The sequence below is a fragment of the Microtus oregoni genome, unplaced genomic scaffold (genome assembly GCF_018167655.1).
Source record: "Microtus oregoni isolate MIOR12 unplaced genomic scaffold, Mior012 000037F_ref0000500, whole genome shotgun sequence".
Taxonomy (NCBI): Eukaryota; Metazoa; Chordata; class Mammalia; order Rodentia; family Cricetidae; genus Microtus; species Microtus oregoni.
Genome location: NW_024543096.1, coordinates 9,061,827 through 9,077,877, shown reverse-complemented (window position 1 = coordinate 9,077,877; position 16,051 = coordinate 9,061,827). Strand labels below are relative to the sequence as shown.

The following is a 16,051-nucleotide window of genomic DNA, read 5'->3' as shown; positions in this document are numbered from 1 at the left end:
AATAAGTAAATAAGGAAGGAAGGAAGGAAGCAAGCAAGCTAACAAACTAAGAGACTTTTTGGGTGCAGAGATGGTTCATTTGTTATAAGTACTGGCTGCTCTTTCAGAGGACCTGGGTTCAATTCCCAGCACTCATATGTTAGCTCACACCTGTCTTTAACTCCAGTTCTAGGGGATCTAATGTCTTCTTATGGCCTTTGCAGGACAAGACACTCATGTGTCTGTGCACTCATTTCTGTCATGTGCAGAATAATACACATAAGCAAAGCAATCATACATATAAAATAACTTACTAAACAATCAAATCTTAGGGGAATATTTGATACTACATGACAGAGTTGACCAGTATTTTGATTTCATAATTATCAATGCTGAGAATTCACTTCTCATAAACATATAGTATGATGCCATAAGTATATTCAGGACCATTTCAGAAATTATTGGAAATTCTGTCTTAATCCCAAGCCAAAGTTTATGTAAACTTTTAACAACTTCACATAACAATAAAAAATTTCAAGTACTATACTATGTATTGAAAAACCTCCATGCTGGGGATAATGATAGGAAAATTAGAAAGTCTAGTTTCTGTAATTATACTACTATTCGCTTATCAGAGGTGACTTCATAGGTACCACCCAATGGTGTAGGAGGCTTTTCTGTTTGTGTGTTGCTTTCATTGGTTGAATAAAGAGACTGCCTTGGCCTTTTGATAGGGCAGCCCTTAAGTGGGCGGAGTAGACAGAACAGAATGCTGGGAAGAAGGCAAGTGTTGCAGAGGCCATAAATCTCCTGTCTGAGACAGACGTGGGTTAGAATCTTGCCTGTAAGCCACAATCACATGGTGATACACAGATTTAATAGAAATGGGTTAATCATGATGTGAGAGTTAGCCAATAAGAGGCTAGAGCTAATGAGCCAGGCATTAATTTAATTAATACAATTTCTTTGTGGTTATTTTGGGGGTTAAGCCCGCGCCCTCTTACTACAACCCAAACACCGCAAGTTCTAACCTGCAGGTCTGGACTTTGTGCGGAGGTGTTTCACTGGCATGATGGTGACATTCACTGGCACAATGGTGGCGTTGACTGTCACGATGGTGGCATTGACTGGCATGATGGTGGTGTTGACTGGCACAATGGTGGCGTTGACTGGCGTGATGGTGGCGTTGACTGGCGTGATGGTGGCATTGACTAGCACAATGGTGGCATTGACTGGCGTGATGGTGGCGTTGACTGGCGTGATGGTGGCGTTGACTGGCGTGATGGTGGCGTTGACTTGCACAATGGTGGCGTTGACTGGCGTGATGGTGGCATTGACTTGCACGATGGTGGTGTTGACTGGTGTGATGGTGGCGTTGACTGGCACGATGGTGGCGTTGACTGGCGTGATGGTGGCGTTGACTGGCACGATGGTGGCGTTGACTGGCATGATGGTGGTGTTGACTAGCACAATGGTGGCATTGACTGGCGTGATGGTGGCATTGACTGGCGTGATGGTGGCGTTGACTGGCATGATGGTGGCGTTGACTGGCATGATGGTGGTGTTGACTAGCACAATGGTGGCATTGACTGGCGTGATGGTGGCGTTGACTGGCGTGATGGTGGAATTGACTGGCGTGATGGTGGCATTGACTGGCGTGATGGTGGCGTTGACTGACGTGATGGTGGCATTGACTGGCGTGATGGTGGCATTGACTGGCGTGATGGTGGCATTGACTGGCATGATGGTGGCATTGACTAGCACAATGGTGGCATTGACTAGCACAATGGTGGCGTTGACTGGCGTGATGGTGGCGTTGGCTGGCATGATGGTGGTATGAAATGCTGCAGTCAAGTTGTGCCCCGAGAAGGGGAGCGTGCTGCCAGAGACATCATCTATTCATTCCATGCCAGAACCTGACACCTCTGGTCACGGGGGTTCAGAAACTTCTGTCAGACTTTTGGTGATGATGCATTTAGTTACACAGCCCCACACTGGACTGCAACCCACATTGCCAAAGCTGTGTAGTAGAGGCAGGCGCCTTACGTATTAAAGACAGGACACTCCCAAGAGAGTTTACAGTTAGTGTAAAACAATGGCAGAGACAGGGAGTTGTATATTTTCATAACCTGGGCTTTGAACCTTTTAAGACTTTGCAGAGTGTGAGGCTAATGGAAAAACTGCTGCCGTTTTGACAGCACATATTGGTTTGCAGGACGAAGGTAGCCCCAACGGCTCTCAAGACCATTTGTGAGCACTAGGAAGACCAGAACTTGTTCTGGCTCCACAGTTATCTGGTCTTTAGAATAGCAAGGTATAGTTTTAGTGGCTGTCTTAGCTACTTTTCCACTGTCAGTGTTCCACATGTCCTATTTTTAATTTGTTGGAGAGAGATTAAAAAAGTTTACACTCAAAGTAGGATGTTTTGAACAGGTGTAGTAGGTCATGCATGTAATTCAGTACTCAGAAGACTGAGGCAGAAAATTGTGAGTTCAAGGCCAGCCTAGGCCATAAACAGAGACTTTAAAAAGCCAAAGTAAGTAAAATATATGGGAGCATTTGGATTTTCTTTTAGCCTCTGCATTCATGAGTCCAGAAATGAAAGCTTTACTCCTATGTGAATATTGGCGATCCCCAGTCAAGAGCCTGGTGTTGTAGACAAGCCTGGTGTTGTAGACTGAAGATGGCAGGGCTCTGATTTTGCCTCTTAACAGTTCCTATGACATATTAATCATACCTTTCTCTTTATCTTGAGCATCACCTAGGAAAAAGATCCTAATCCCAGTGTCGCTGCTCTTACCTGCTTGGTTAAAATTTTGGCTGTAGCTTAAGGTGTTTCTTGGTATTTTTTAATTTTCTGTAAAACTTAAAACTTTATACTTTTATACTGAGCATAGGTGACAGCTATGAAAATGTAAAGTTTGCCTTTGAATTTTTTACTTTATAAGACAACACTGCAGTCTAATAATGTTGTCATTGGAAGTGGAACCTCACTTCCAGAGCGCCTGGGAATGCATCTAGCTGCTCACTTCTTAGTTCTGTCCCTAAGTATGTTTATTTCTCTTTTTTCTTATTTTTATACACTACATTTTGATCATATCTTCCCCTTCCCCCAATACTTCCCAAATCCTCCATACCTCTCTACCCACCCAACATCATGTTCTCTCTCTCTCTCTCTCTCTCTCTCTCTCTCAAAAAATGAAAATACAAACAAACAAAAATACAATAAAAGCAAAAATAGCAAAACAAACACAAAAGCTCACACACAAAACATGGAGTTTGTCTGGTGATGGTCAAGTGCTTCTGGGGCCTGCCCTGGAATGCGGTCAATACGCCCAGTGACATTCTACTGGAGAAAACGTTTTTTTCCTTTCCCAGCAAATACTAATTGAAGATAGCCTTTTGGTTTGGAATTGGACTTTGTGTCCACTTTCCCTGTTCCATGCTGGGATTTTTGTCTGGTTTGATCCGGTGTAGTTCTTATACGTACTGCCACGGGCTTTGTGAGCTCATATGTGTATCTGCCCTGTTGTGTCTGGAGGACGCTTTTCCCTTGGAGTCACCCACCACTTCTGGCTCTTAGAGTCTTTCTGCCCCCTGATGGAGGAAGGTCATTGGTTAAAAAAATAAAGAAACTGCTTGGATGGCCCTCATAGGTTAGAACATAGGTGGGTGGAGTAAACAGAACAGAATGCTGGGAGGAAGAGGAAGTGAGCTCAGACTCGACAGCTCTGCTCTCTGGAGCAGATGCCATGCTCCCCTCTCCCGGGCACACGCGATGAAGCTCCGACTCAGGATGGACATAGGCTAGAATCTCCCTGGTAAGCCACCTCGTGGGCTACACAGATTATTAGAAATGGGCTAGTCTAGGTGCAAGAGTTAGCCGAGAAGAGGCTAGATATAATGGGCCAAGCAGTGTTTAAAAGAATACAATTTGTGTGTTGTTATTTCGAGGTATAAGTTAGCCAGGTGGCCGGGGTGCCGGGGACACAGCCCCGCTGCTCCTAATACTACAGCTCCCCACCACCTTCCAAATAGCTCATTGGGCACTGAGGGCAGGGGTTTGATTAAGATGTCTCTTGAGTATGCTTCTTAGCTTTCTTTCTTTTTTTTTTTTTTTTGTTTTTCGAGACAGGGTTTCTCTGTGGTTTTGGAGCCTGCCCTGGAACTAGCTCTTGTAGACCAGGCTGGTCTCGAATTCACAGAGATCCACCTGCCTCTGCCTCCCGAGTGCTGGGATTAAAGGTGTGTGCCACCACCGCCCGGCTGCTTCTTAGCTTTCTGTAGCAAATTTGAGCTAAACAAATAAAGGTCTAACTATTGGGCCGGAGAGCAGCATATTCTCTGGGAAATCCTCTGTCATGCGCCATATCAACACATGATGCAGCCCCCTTTGGTTTTTTCCTTGTCTCTGTAGCTTCAACAATAATGAAACAATAATAAAATGATTTCTTGGTGGTTCCAAAAATTAAGTTATTTAATATGTCTAAAGCCCCTAAAACGTATATAAGTATTAATTATTGATCTACATTATATTTATCATATATATCATAAATATCCCTGAAGTAAAAGCTTATCCCATATGTGATAATCTTCTGCTTTGGGGATTGAAGTTTGCCTTTTACTACACAATTCTGACCAAGAACTTAGTTTTATTTCTAGCATTCTTACATATTTTTTATATAGTGATTCTCCCAAATCTTACGGAATATATTCTTGTGACTCCATGTCTATGTGTATGTCCTCACCACGGGTCCCATTCTACGCAAGGTACTGTGTAGAAAAGTTAGTAGTGAAGCAGAACCACATGCAGGGTGGTAATAGCGGTGGCAGGCAGAAGACTCACTGCTCTCCTGAGAGCTCACAATTGATTCACATCGCGTTTTGGAAAAGGAGGTGATAGAGTATCATTGAAAGAATTCCAGGATTTGGAGGCCTTGGCCTTGGTTTCTTATTAGCTGTGTTTTGGGATAGGTACCTTACCTCCCTACTCCACAATTTTCCTCATATAAAATGAAGAAATTTGGTTAGATAGTTTCTAAGATTTTTTTTTTTCTGCATCTGAAATCCTGTTCTGTTTGTGGATAAGCATTTCTTCCTTTGGGATACAAATGCCACTGTTTGCCATTTGCTTTTTGAAATGATCAATTACCATGGCGTTATGTAAGACACTGAGTAAGGTGTCAGTGTGTGGGTTTTAAATCTGCGTGTTTGGCTTTTTTCGGGATCTTTAAAAGAAGCAAGTGTATTTGGTACAGTTTTGGGGGAAGACTACACTTTATGAAGGCAAATGTTTTACTTAAGACTTAAGAAGCCAACGAAGGTGCTTTGTCTGTTTCTCGTTTGCTTCCCTGTCCTGTGTCTCATCCCCCAGGAGTCTGGGCTGGAAACACTTAAGGGTCAGCCGTAAGAACAGCAAAGCGCAAGAGCTTTGTGAGAAGTGAGTTCCTGCTGGTCTTTCAGACAATAAAGGAAAGGGAATTATAATCCTGAATCATCTTTTCTTCTAGTGGAGGTGTCTAAGCTGTCCGTTAAGAGTTAGGCACTCACTATGTTTGGAATAACTCTTTTGTGATCGACATGACTCTCAGTATCAATAATAGTATGTATACACATTAGCTGTAATACATGCATATATATATATGTATATACATATATATATATATATATAATATTTGTTAGGTCTGAAATCCTTAGTGCTGAGATTATTGTTTGGAATGTTCTAAAGCCAATAATCAACTAAATGGAACCCTCCAGAAGTGTAGTAAGTTCTAGGAGACATTGATTCCTTTTAAAAATCAGTCTCTCCTTTTAAAAGTAATTGTACCTAGTGTACTTAGTGTTTTTATGATACGTTCAAAGGCATAGAAATGAAAGTGGAAATTTTGACTTGAGCTCAGTCTCTCAAATATTCCTTTAAATCATGTTTGAATAAGAGTTAGAACAAAAATTTATCATCTATGATGACAAGGAAATATGGTGAGTATTATGCTAAAATAGTGGGTAAACATATTGGTTCCCTAGTCTATTTTCAAAGAACCATTATTATAACTTGATGCCATCAGTTTCAAATGATGCCTCAGAGATTAATGCCTTTGGTGCTTATTTGATTCAGTGGCTCTATTGATCCAAGTGATGGAATTAATAACTTATTTTTCACATTTTCAAATCATCTCCCATTTTGATCATGTGATTGTGACTACCGTACTGGAATTAGGCTAACGTTGAAAAGGCCAGAAAACACAGGGACCTTTAAATCATCATGATGACCGTGCCCTTGGGAAGTGCTGGGAGATTATGGAATAAAACTGCACAGGCCAGAGAGGTTTCGCATGTGCTGTGTTTAAAGGAAAATACCTCTGATGGTCAAGTGTCATCATTTGTTAACTGAGAGCAGAAAGCATGGCTACATAAACCATCATGCATATATTTTATAAAAAGATGTATTTATTCATTTACATGTGTGTCTACGTGCCTCCACGTGTTTGTGTGCACCTCGTGCATGCAGGTGTCTGAGGAGGCCAGAGGGTGACAAATACCTAGGAACTGAAGTTCTAAGCAGTTGTAAGTCACTTGATGTGGGGGCTGGGAACTAAGCCTGGGTCTTCTACAAGAGCAGTAATGGTTTTAACAATGGAATCATCTCTCTGGGCCCATTGTACATATTCTTAAAGTACCAGTGTAAATTTCCTCTTAGCTTTTAGCATTTATAATGAGTCCACTTTTTTTCATGTTTAACATATCTAAGAGCTATATCTTTTTTGTTTGTTTGTTTTTTTGTTTTTCGAAACAGGATTTCTCTGTAGCTTTGGTGCCTGTCCCGGAACTTGCTCTTGTAGACCAGGTTGACGTTGAACTCACAGAGATCCTCCTGCCTCTGCCTCCTGAGTGCTGGGATTAAAGGCGTGCGCCACCACCGCCCAGCTCTAAGAGCTCTATCTTAAAACTAATGATGCTTCATAGTTTTATTGCAGTGTTTTTAACTTCAGTTGTACATAGTCTAATACTGTCTTGAAAACAGTTAACATCTTCAATCCAGCAAAATGAGATATTTTGGAAAAAGTTAAATAATGTAAAACTGGGTATAATAATCTATGTCTCTGAGAACTTCCTACCTTGTTCCCTTCCTGCTGGTAGCGATCATTAATTTATTGGGCATTCTTCAGTTCTTTTCACAATATATTTACAAACATGGAAATTTAGAGAAACATCCATAAACATATCTCACACTTGTAATGAAAAAATACAAATAATATCAAAGCAGATATCATCCCACTATGACACCTAAAAGTGTACCCCATCTATTTTTCATGCCAGTTGATTCCTTTGCGTATCCTGGGTGACATACTGGCTGTACTGTGTGACTGTATCGTTAAAGAAAAGGTCACCCACTCCATCCAGTTCTTTTGTGTTGCTGTTGTTTTGTGCTGTACACCACTCATGGAATAGAGTTTATTTTGGCCTGTGGTTCCCGAGGGAGAGTCCATCACGGGGTGGGGGCAGCCAGATCAGGAAGCTGAGAGATCACATTTGCATCCACACACAAGAAGCAGAGCAAGCAAGCTGGAAGTGGGATGAGGTTGTGGATTCTCAAAGCTTGCCCGCTACTCTGTGATGTCCTTCTGCAAGTCTACCTAAAGGTCCCGTATCCTCCCCAATCAGTGCTACTAACCAGGGACCGGGTGTTCGGTTATGTGGGCCTGTGGAGGGAGCACTTCTCATCCAGACTGCTGTAACCACTGATAAAGATTAAGAAGAATTTTTATTTAGTTGCCTTGTGTATAAAAATTGCCTTTCCTTTCATCGCCTGATGAAGGTTAATATTCAGGAGGATGCCTATATGTTTTTCTTTGGGTTCTCCTTCTTATTTGGCTTCTCTAGGATCACTAATTATAGGCTCAATGTCCTTTATTTATGGCTAGAAACCATAGCCATAAATATGGCTGAACATAGCGGACAATGAGGACTACTGAGAACTCAAGAAAAATGGCAATGGGTTTTTGATCCTACTGCACGTACTGGCTTTGTGGGAGCCTAGGCAGTTTGGATGCTCACCTTACTAGACCTGGATGGAGGTGGGTGGTCCTTGGACTTCCCACAGGGCAGGGAACCCTGATTGCTCTTTGGGCTGATGAGGAAGGGGGGACTTGACTGAGGGAGGGGGAGGGAAATGGGAGGCGGTGGCGGGGAAGAGACAGAAATCTTAAATAAATAAATAAATAAATAAATAAATAAATAAATAAATATTGCCTTTCACATCCTTTCCTCTGGATATTTGTGTATACAGGGAGCATTTCCCCAAAATATTTCGGTAGATAGAATTTCTAGGTAGGATGATTAGCAAATTTAACATTTGTTTTTATTTGTGAGTATTACAAATTGGTTTTAGATTAAAATAAATCCTTTACAGGTTGAGAAAAATACTGAACCAGCTCAAAGCATTCAGTCTGAAATATAAAACTGTAAGACATGTCTTGATTATAGGAAGCACCTTTTTTCCAGGGTTATGCTTCTGGTAGCTTAGGAAGAATTATTCTACTCTGTTGTAATAATTTGTTGCTAGTTTTTCAATAAAAATTGCAGAAGTCACACCCATCCTCAGCTTCATCTTTGTAGCTGAAAAACCCGAGACCCAGAGAGGTTAGACACCTTTCTCAGAATGTCACAATTGCAGTTACAACTGCACCTAGAACCTTCCATATATATCCTTCTAGGGCAATATTCTTTTGTGTGATGCCAAGTTCTGAGGGCCCATAATGTTTAAAAAAACCAAAGGGGGCTGCATCATGTGTTGATATGGCGCATGACAGAGGATTTCCCAGAGAATATGCTGCTCTCCGGCCCAATAGTTAGACCTTTATTTGTTTAGCTCAAATTTGCTACAAAGTTTCTTTCAAGGTTTTGTTTGATTTTGCTCTGTAATGAAGTTGAAAGTCCTGAGTTGCTGATGGATGAAAATAGGAATAATATATCCATAAAGCATAAGTGAATATAAAAATCTCAATGCTGGAGGACATTGGAAAGAGGTTTGGGGGTTTGGAGAAATATTCAAGTGTTTATCATTTGTATGCAGGTCCTGGCGAGAGTTGTAAGTCAACGCTACATTTGGCTTTAGCTGAAAGGATTCAAGTTCCATTTCGTTCTCTGTCTTTATCACTTACAATTCGTGTCCACGAGCTTCCAATTCAAGAAAATACTTGCATGGTTCCGTAGCAATATATTTAAAAGGCAAATGGACACTGATATTTGTCAAAGCCACAGAGAATTATAAGTTCTGTGACAGGAGCTGATTCTGTCAGAAGGAAAAAAATGTAGCCATGCTCAAATGAGAGTAGCTTGGAAGGGCTTAATGAGATGCAAAGATATCAGTAGGGTACGAGGAAGCTATCGGAGACAGTGCTGGCAACCACATGCTTGTTTCTCCTCCTAAGCTGAAGGGCATGTAGAAGACACCAGAAGCTCTAAGTTCTGCCCATAAATCAAATACACAGCTTTCCCTGTTGAAGGTACCACCACCCTGGGGTACTGGCCTGGGCTCGGTCCTCAGGAAGAAAGTCAGAGGTAGCCATTCTCTGTCCATTCTCTTGAACCGTGGCTTCTGTTGGTCAAAGCACTGGAGAACAGATTGTGGAGTTTGTAGGTCAGTCACACTGTGCAGGAGCAGGCTGGAAACAGGTGGGGGTTGCCATGGAAAAGCAAGGCGAGGTTGTTTTGTCTGAGGTTGTTTTGTCTGTCTCACTGTATCATCCGAGTATATATTCAAATGGGTCCATGAAATTGTGCAGTTTGACAGTATCCCCAAAGCATGCCTCTGAAGATGCTACTGGGGCTATCAAGGACTTGTTGGTAATTTTCCGTTAAGATGTGTTTTGATTTTTCATAGATAGAAATAACTTTCTGCAGATAATTTATCTGAGTCTTAATTTCAATGTTTATGTTTTAGCGAAGACTTGGGAGCCTTGGGTAAAAAAGTCTAGCAATAGGGAAAAATGAATGTCTTAAGTTTGTGAAGAAACTTGGGAAGCGATGCTTAGAGGATGTTATAACTTGAATCTGTTGGAGACTTAATCTCTTCCCTTGGATGTTAATGGTACGGCATCCGGAAGTGAAGTCTCTGAAAAGTGATTAGCGTTAGATGAGATTAGGTCATGAGGACATGTCTGCAAGGGTGGCACCAGAGGCTAGAATGTGGACAGGAGATCGGAGCTGGCACGACTACCTCACTAAGTGGCATGTTTTGTGATATGAGCCAGCAACAGCTCAGCAGATGCCAATGTGGCTTCACGTCTTCAGACTCCTCAGCTTCAGACCCCGACTCGATCACATTTCTTCCCTATGAATTACCCAGTCTGTGGTTGGCTGTTAGCCCAGCAGAAAACAGACTAACGTGCTTATAGTGCACAGACGTCTCTATAGATAATGAAAGGATACAGAAAAGCACAGGCAAACTGACTTGTGCTTTTTCGGCGTGGCCAGACAAGAATAATTCTTAGGATCTCTCTAAAAGTCATTGTTCAATGGTTCCCACTACATGAGACACTAGGAGGCTCAGTATGAACGGGATTAGAATGTTAGAGTTTACAGATCTGACAACAGCTTTCTTTTAACGAGATGTGATTACTGGGTGGGAAGGGAAGGCAACATTTCCTATACAGTGTTAAAAGAAGAACTACATGGAAAGCATCAGAAGACTGGAAAAAAACCTTACTAAGAGGCCAGGCCTTGCCATTTTAGCAGAGTCATGCAGACTCTATATGTGTCTGTTACAAAATCAATTTTGATTGGTTGTTGCTTGCATAGCATGCTAACCTATGCAATTCCATCCAGCTGTGCACATAGGACTAGAACATATTTCTGAACCTGTATTATTCTCTACCTGGAAGTTATAGAAGTTCCATTTCTTTTGGCCAAACACGTTAAACAAGTAGGGTTCAGGAAGGTGGGATTGGGAGGGCGACAGTTATAATAAGGACCTTGTTCCCTGTTGTCAGGTCTTTTGAACTGTGTAAGGGAGTGGAATCCTACATTGATTAGTTGCTGGAGTCCAGAGTGTAGAAAAGGCACTGGCCCTGGGCTGGTGGGTTAGTTAGCTTGGCATGGAGACACATGGTCCATCCAGCTGTGCCTGAAGCAGATGGTGGTGTCCTTGGTGATGCTCATCAGGGCTGTCCCCTAGGGGACAGACTGCTGTAGTGGTGGCCATGTGCACACATCAGCAGATATCTCATCTCTTTGTGTAGACACAATTCTTAGGTAAAGAGGACTTGGAATTTCCCAGTGCGTTTAGCAGTTTCTGCAGGGTCAGAACCAGGTGGTTCTCAGTGGTGAGAGCTGGTCCTTGTACTGAGAGAACTCTGCCAGTAGCCACAGCTAAGAGTCAGTTTTGGAGTTGTAGAACCAAATGGTTGTCAAGAATCTTCATGGATGGTTGTTTTAATATTCAGATGTTGATTCCCAAAAGTGTGTGTGCTTGGTCCTTGGGTAGAGACACTTGATGGAAAGGCACTTCTGTAGGTAGAGACTACTTGTTTGTTTCCTGGCCGCCCAGACCTGAACTAATTACACAGAAACTGTATTAATTAAAACACTGCTGTTGAAATAGGAGCGGCGGCTGGGCCCCCGGCACCCGGCTGCCCCCACGGCTAGCTTTACCCGAAATAATTACACGGAAACTGTATTCTTTTAAACACCGCTTGGCCCATTTCTATCTAGCCTCTTCTAGGCTAGCTCTCGCACCTGGACTAGCCCATTTCTAATAATCTGCTGTAGCCCACGAGCTGGCTTACCAGGAATGATCTTAACCTGCGTCTGTCTGGAGTGTGAGAATCATGGCGACTCACTGACTCAGCTTCTTTCTCCCAGCATTCTGTTCTGTTTTCTCCACCCACCTAAGGGTGGGCCTATCAAATGGGCCTAGCAGTTTCTTTATTGCTTAACCAATGAAATCAACAGATTGATATATGACATTCCCACATCACACTGCCTGACCTATTAGCTTACGATTCTTATTAACTAACTCTTACATCTTAAATTAACCCATTCCTATTATTTTGTATTTTACCATGAGACTCGTGGTTTACTGATAAGGTTCCTGGGCATCTGTCTCCTTCGGCAGCTACATGGTGTCTCCTTGACTCTGCCTGCTTTTCTCCTCTATCTCTGCTTGAAATTTCCACCTTGCTCTATTCTGCCCTGTCATAGGCCCAAAGAAGCTTTTTTCTTAACCAATGGTAACAAAATACATTCACAGTATACAGAGTACATCATGGCACTACATAAGTCTTTCGATATATGTAAAAGGAACTGGGGAAATGGCTCAGCAATTAAGAGCTTTTGCTGCTCATGCAGAGGACCCAGATTTGATTCCAAGAACCCATGTGGTGGCTTATGACTGCCTGCGATGCCAGTGCCATGGCATTTGACTCCCGTTTAGCCCTCCTCAGGCTGCTGTGCACATGATACACATGAACTCATGCAAGTGCACACACAGACACATGAAAATAAATAATTGAATGTATGCACGTGTTAAAGCTAAGTGAGTCTTGCATATTATCAGAACATTGCTTGAATATTTTCATACCTTAGAAAGTAACATATTATTTTCTTTTCCAATTAATTTTTAGGTTAGCATATGAAGTCATGGCACTTTCATATGTATCTATATATGGTTTTATTATTTTAGCTTTAATTCTGTGTATGCATATGAGCCTACATATGTGAGCGCAAGTGCTTGGAGAGCCATCCAATCCCCCGGAGCTAGGACTGCAAGCAGCTGTGAACTGCCTAACTTGGGTGCTAAGAGCTGAACTTGCGTCCCTTGCAAGACCAATGCGTGGTCTTACCTGTTGACCTTCTCCCACCAGTGCAGTTATATGTGTTGTTTGTTAAACGTTGGTCCCTCTTTTCTCTCTCTCCTCCCTCCCTCCATCTCTCCCTCTCTCCCCTGTCTATATCTCTGAGACAAGGTTAGCCCTTGCTGGCCTGAAACTTGCTATGCAGAAGAGGCTAGCCTCAAACTAATGGAAATATGCTTGCTTCTGCCTCCTAAATGCTGGGTTTAAAGGGATGGGCCACCATAGGTGTTCAAGGTTGGTTTATCAAGTTATTTTTGTAGGTTTAATTTTGGAGTTATTAATTAGTGCAGAGCATAGTGTTGTAGTGAGGGTGAGGTAGACCTTGTTGAAGTGTGTTGTTCAATGTATTTTAAATACGTGTGCGTGCATGTGCATATACATGTGTCTAGCTTCTTGTGTCATAGCTACAGCATCATGTGCTGTGTATTTTAGCTATCAGAATTCTGTTAGCATCGAGCGGTGCATTGGCAAATGCATGGTTTTGCTCTGGTTTAAAATAATACACAGGCAAACATGTAGCTTAAATACATTTGCTCACAGCTACTTCACAATTTAGTTGGGTGAATTCTCCTTAAAACATTAAGAGGATCAGAGAAGAAGCAGAGGAAGGATAGAGAGGGAGAGGGAGCTTCGAATAAGGCGGAAAGAGGACAAGGAAATGCAGAGCCTAGATTTTGTGAGTGTTCTGATTCATATCCCTTCAACTAACACACATTCTGGCTGCGAGATGTGCAGGTCGCTGCTCAGTTTTCATCCGAGTGCTGCATTTGCACTGAGAAGCTGGCTTTCAACATGCCAGCCAGCAGCCCGCTCCAGGATGGAGCTGTGCCGAACTTGGTGACTGGATTACAAAGATGTCTTGAGGAAGCTGTGGAGAGGGTACATCAGGCACCTTGTTCTTGACACTCAGCAAGAACTTTGTCAGCTGTGACTGATCTGGTTTCTAGAGTGTATGCATTTTCAGTTTCGAAGAACTTGTAAAAGTATCCTAAGCAGAAAGCCCCAACCCCAAGTACTGAATAGAAGGTGTATGAGCATCCAGATTGCTTTCCTGCAGGTGATGAGACTATTCAGCAGACTGGCTGTGTGTGAAACCACTTCATCATGGCGGGGGGGGGGAAGTATCTGTTATCCTTTAAATGTGGATTATTGTTATATGACTTCTGAGGCTCCCTGGTCAAGAGGACTGGGAGGGGCAATGGAAGTGTTTCTTCTTTAGTCTTCTGGTGTATATTAGTCACCTCTCTATCACTGGAGCAGAATGCATGATGTAATAAGCTTGCTCTTGTTTTTTAAGATTTATTTATTTATTAAGCATACAATGTACTCCTGGCAAGGAAGGCACCTTTAAAAAGCTTTAGTTTGAGTTACAGTTTTGGAGGGTCCAGCCCATGATCTAGCGGCCCCATGGCTGAGCTGCCGATAGAGGTCTCAGATGACGAAGATGGGGAACAAACAGGTGGTGGAGAAACTGCCCACTTCACAGGCAGCAAGGGGAGGAGGGAGGGGTTGGCATTCCTCAATCTTTTTTTGAGAGCTTGCTCCAAATGATGTAAGGTTATCTCATAATCTGCCTCCCCTCCCCCAAAAGGTCCCGTGCACTTCCAGTAGCACCATTTTGGGGGCTATCCTTTTAACACATGGGCCTTTGAAGCCTATTCAGCAGCAACACGGTACCAAGCATGAGTTACTGGAATTTTCTCTCATCTCAAGGAGAGAGCAGGTACCGGTAGATGGTTTTCTTTGTCTACAGATAAAATACTCAGCCTCTCCTTATTAAATAATAGCAAATGCTGGTGAGGATGTGGAGGAAAGAACGCTTCTGTTGTGGCAAAGTAAATTAGTAGGGTCATTATGGAGAGTCTTCACAAACCAAAAATACTTACATATGAACTTACTAATTTAGCATATATTTAAAGGAAATTAATTAAGTGTACCACAGAGATACCTGAACATAGCCATATTTATTATGGCACTGTTAACAAAAACTAAGATGAAGTCAGTGTAGGGGCCTATCAACAAACAGATCAATGAATTAGAACCACGTGGCATATATGCACAGTAGAATATTATACAGACATGAGGAATGACATATCATCATTTGCAGCAAAATGGATGGAACTGTAGGACATTATGTAATGCATTGCCTTACATTACAATCTAGATTCAGAAAGACAAGCAGCATGTGTAGATGCTAAAAAAATTGATTCCAAGTAGAAATAGCATTAAAGACTAACGTGGGTAGCCGCGGGGACAGAGAGGTTGGGTTCGATCAGTGGATGCTGTATGCATGAGTGGAAATACTTTACTAGACTCCACTATTACAGACAGCAGTGTGTCTCAACAAGAAATCACTCAGCCTCTGGTTGGAAGAGAGCCCCACCCCTTTTAAAGAGAATGAAGACTATGTTGAATGTTGTTACCATGAAAGCCCAGGATTTCCAGCATGTGATGCTTGGGGAGGGCAGTGGAATCCTACGTTCATTTCTCAGCTCCAGTGTTTTATCCTCCTTCATGGTTTTTTGGATTCACTGAAGGGACAGCCCGAAGCCAAGCAAGTCCGGCTCTTCCTCTGCCGATTTTCAGCTTGGTTTCCACTTCCGGCTTTGTGAGCTGGTCAGGTGAGCATGCTCCATTGGGCTCCAGTAGCCCCTGGCTCGGGCCAGATGCCAAAGTCTGTTGTGTTTCGTCTTTTCCATTGAGTTCTTCAAAGTTGTGGAAATGGTAGTCATGCCCGTGCACTTCCTGCCTGCTCTCCACGTCCTTCTGAGCACAGAGGCCGACTCTCTTCCTGGTTCCCCACCAGCCCCAGCACTCAGATCGCTTTTCATTTACAAGTGCGTCTAGCATCCAGCTGCATTGCATCTGTAAGACATGGTCCTATGTTCCAAGACACGGAAACCTCTCTTCGGTTCTCAGTCTTGATAGGAAAAGAATTTAAAGACAGACTTAGAAGCTCAAGGACGTTTATGGAAGTGTGAGAGCAAAACACCAGGGCAGTCACGATGTAAACCTTGACCGCTGCCTGAAGACAGCAGACGGAGAAGAGCAAACAAAGCCATGCCTTTTAAAGCCAGGCGCTGAGGAAGCCAGCGTGTTTCTGCAATGGAGTTTGGCAAGCCTCTGTGTGGCAGAAGTGGGGGTGGCTAAGTCTCCAGAGAATTAAGGGAAAAAGGCTCAGACAATCGGAGAAAGCATACCTAGGCTTTCGTCTGCTT

At 42.7% G+C, this 16,051-nt stretch overlaps 1 protein-coding gene across 5 annotated transcripts in view; it reads left to right on the top strand.

The window, feature by feature from the left end:
* Positions 1-16,051, top strand: part of Cacnb4 (calcium voltage-gated channel auxiliary subunit beta 4) — a 259,482-nt gene that overhangs the window by 130,036 nt on the left and 113,395 nt on the right. The window lies entirely within an intron of this gene.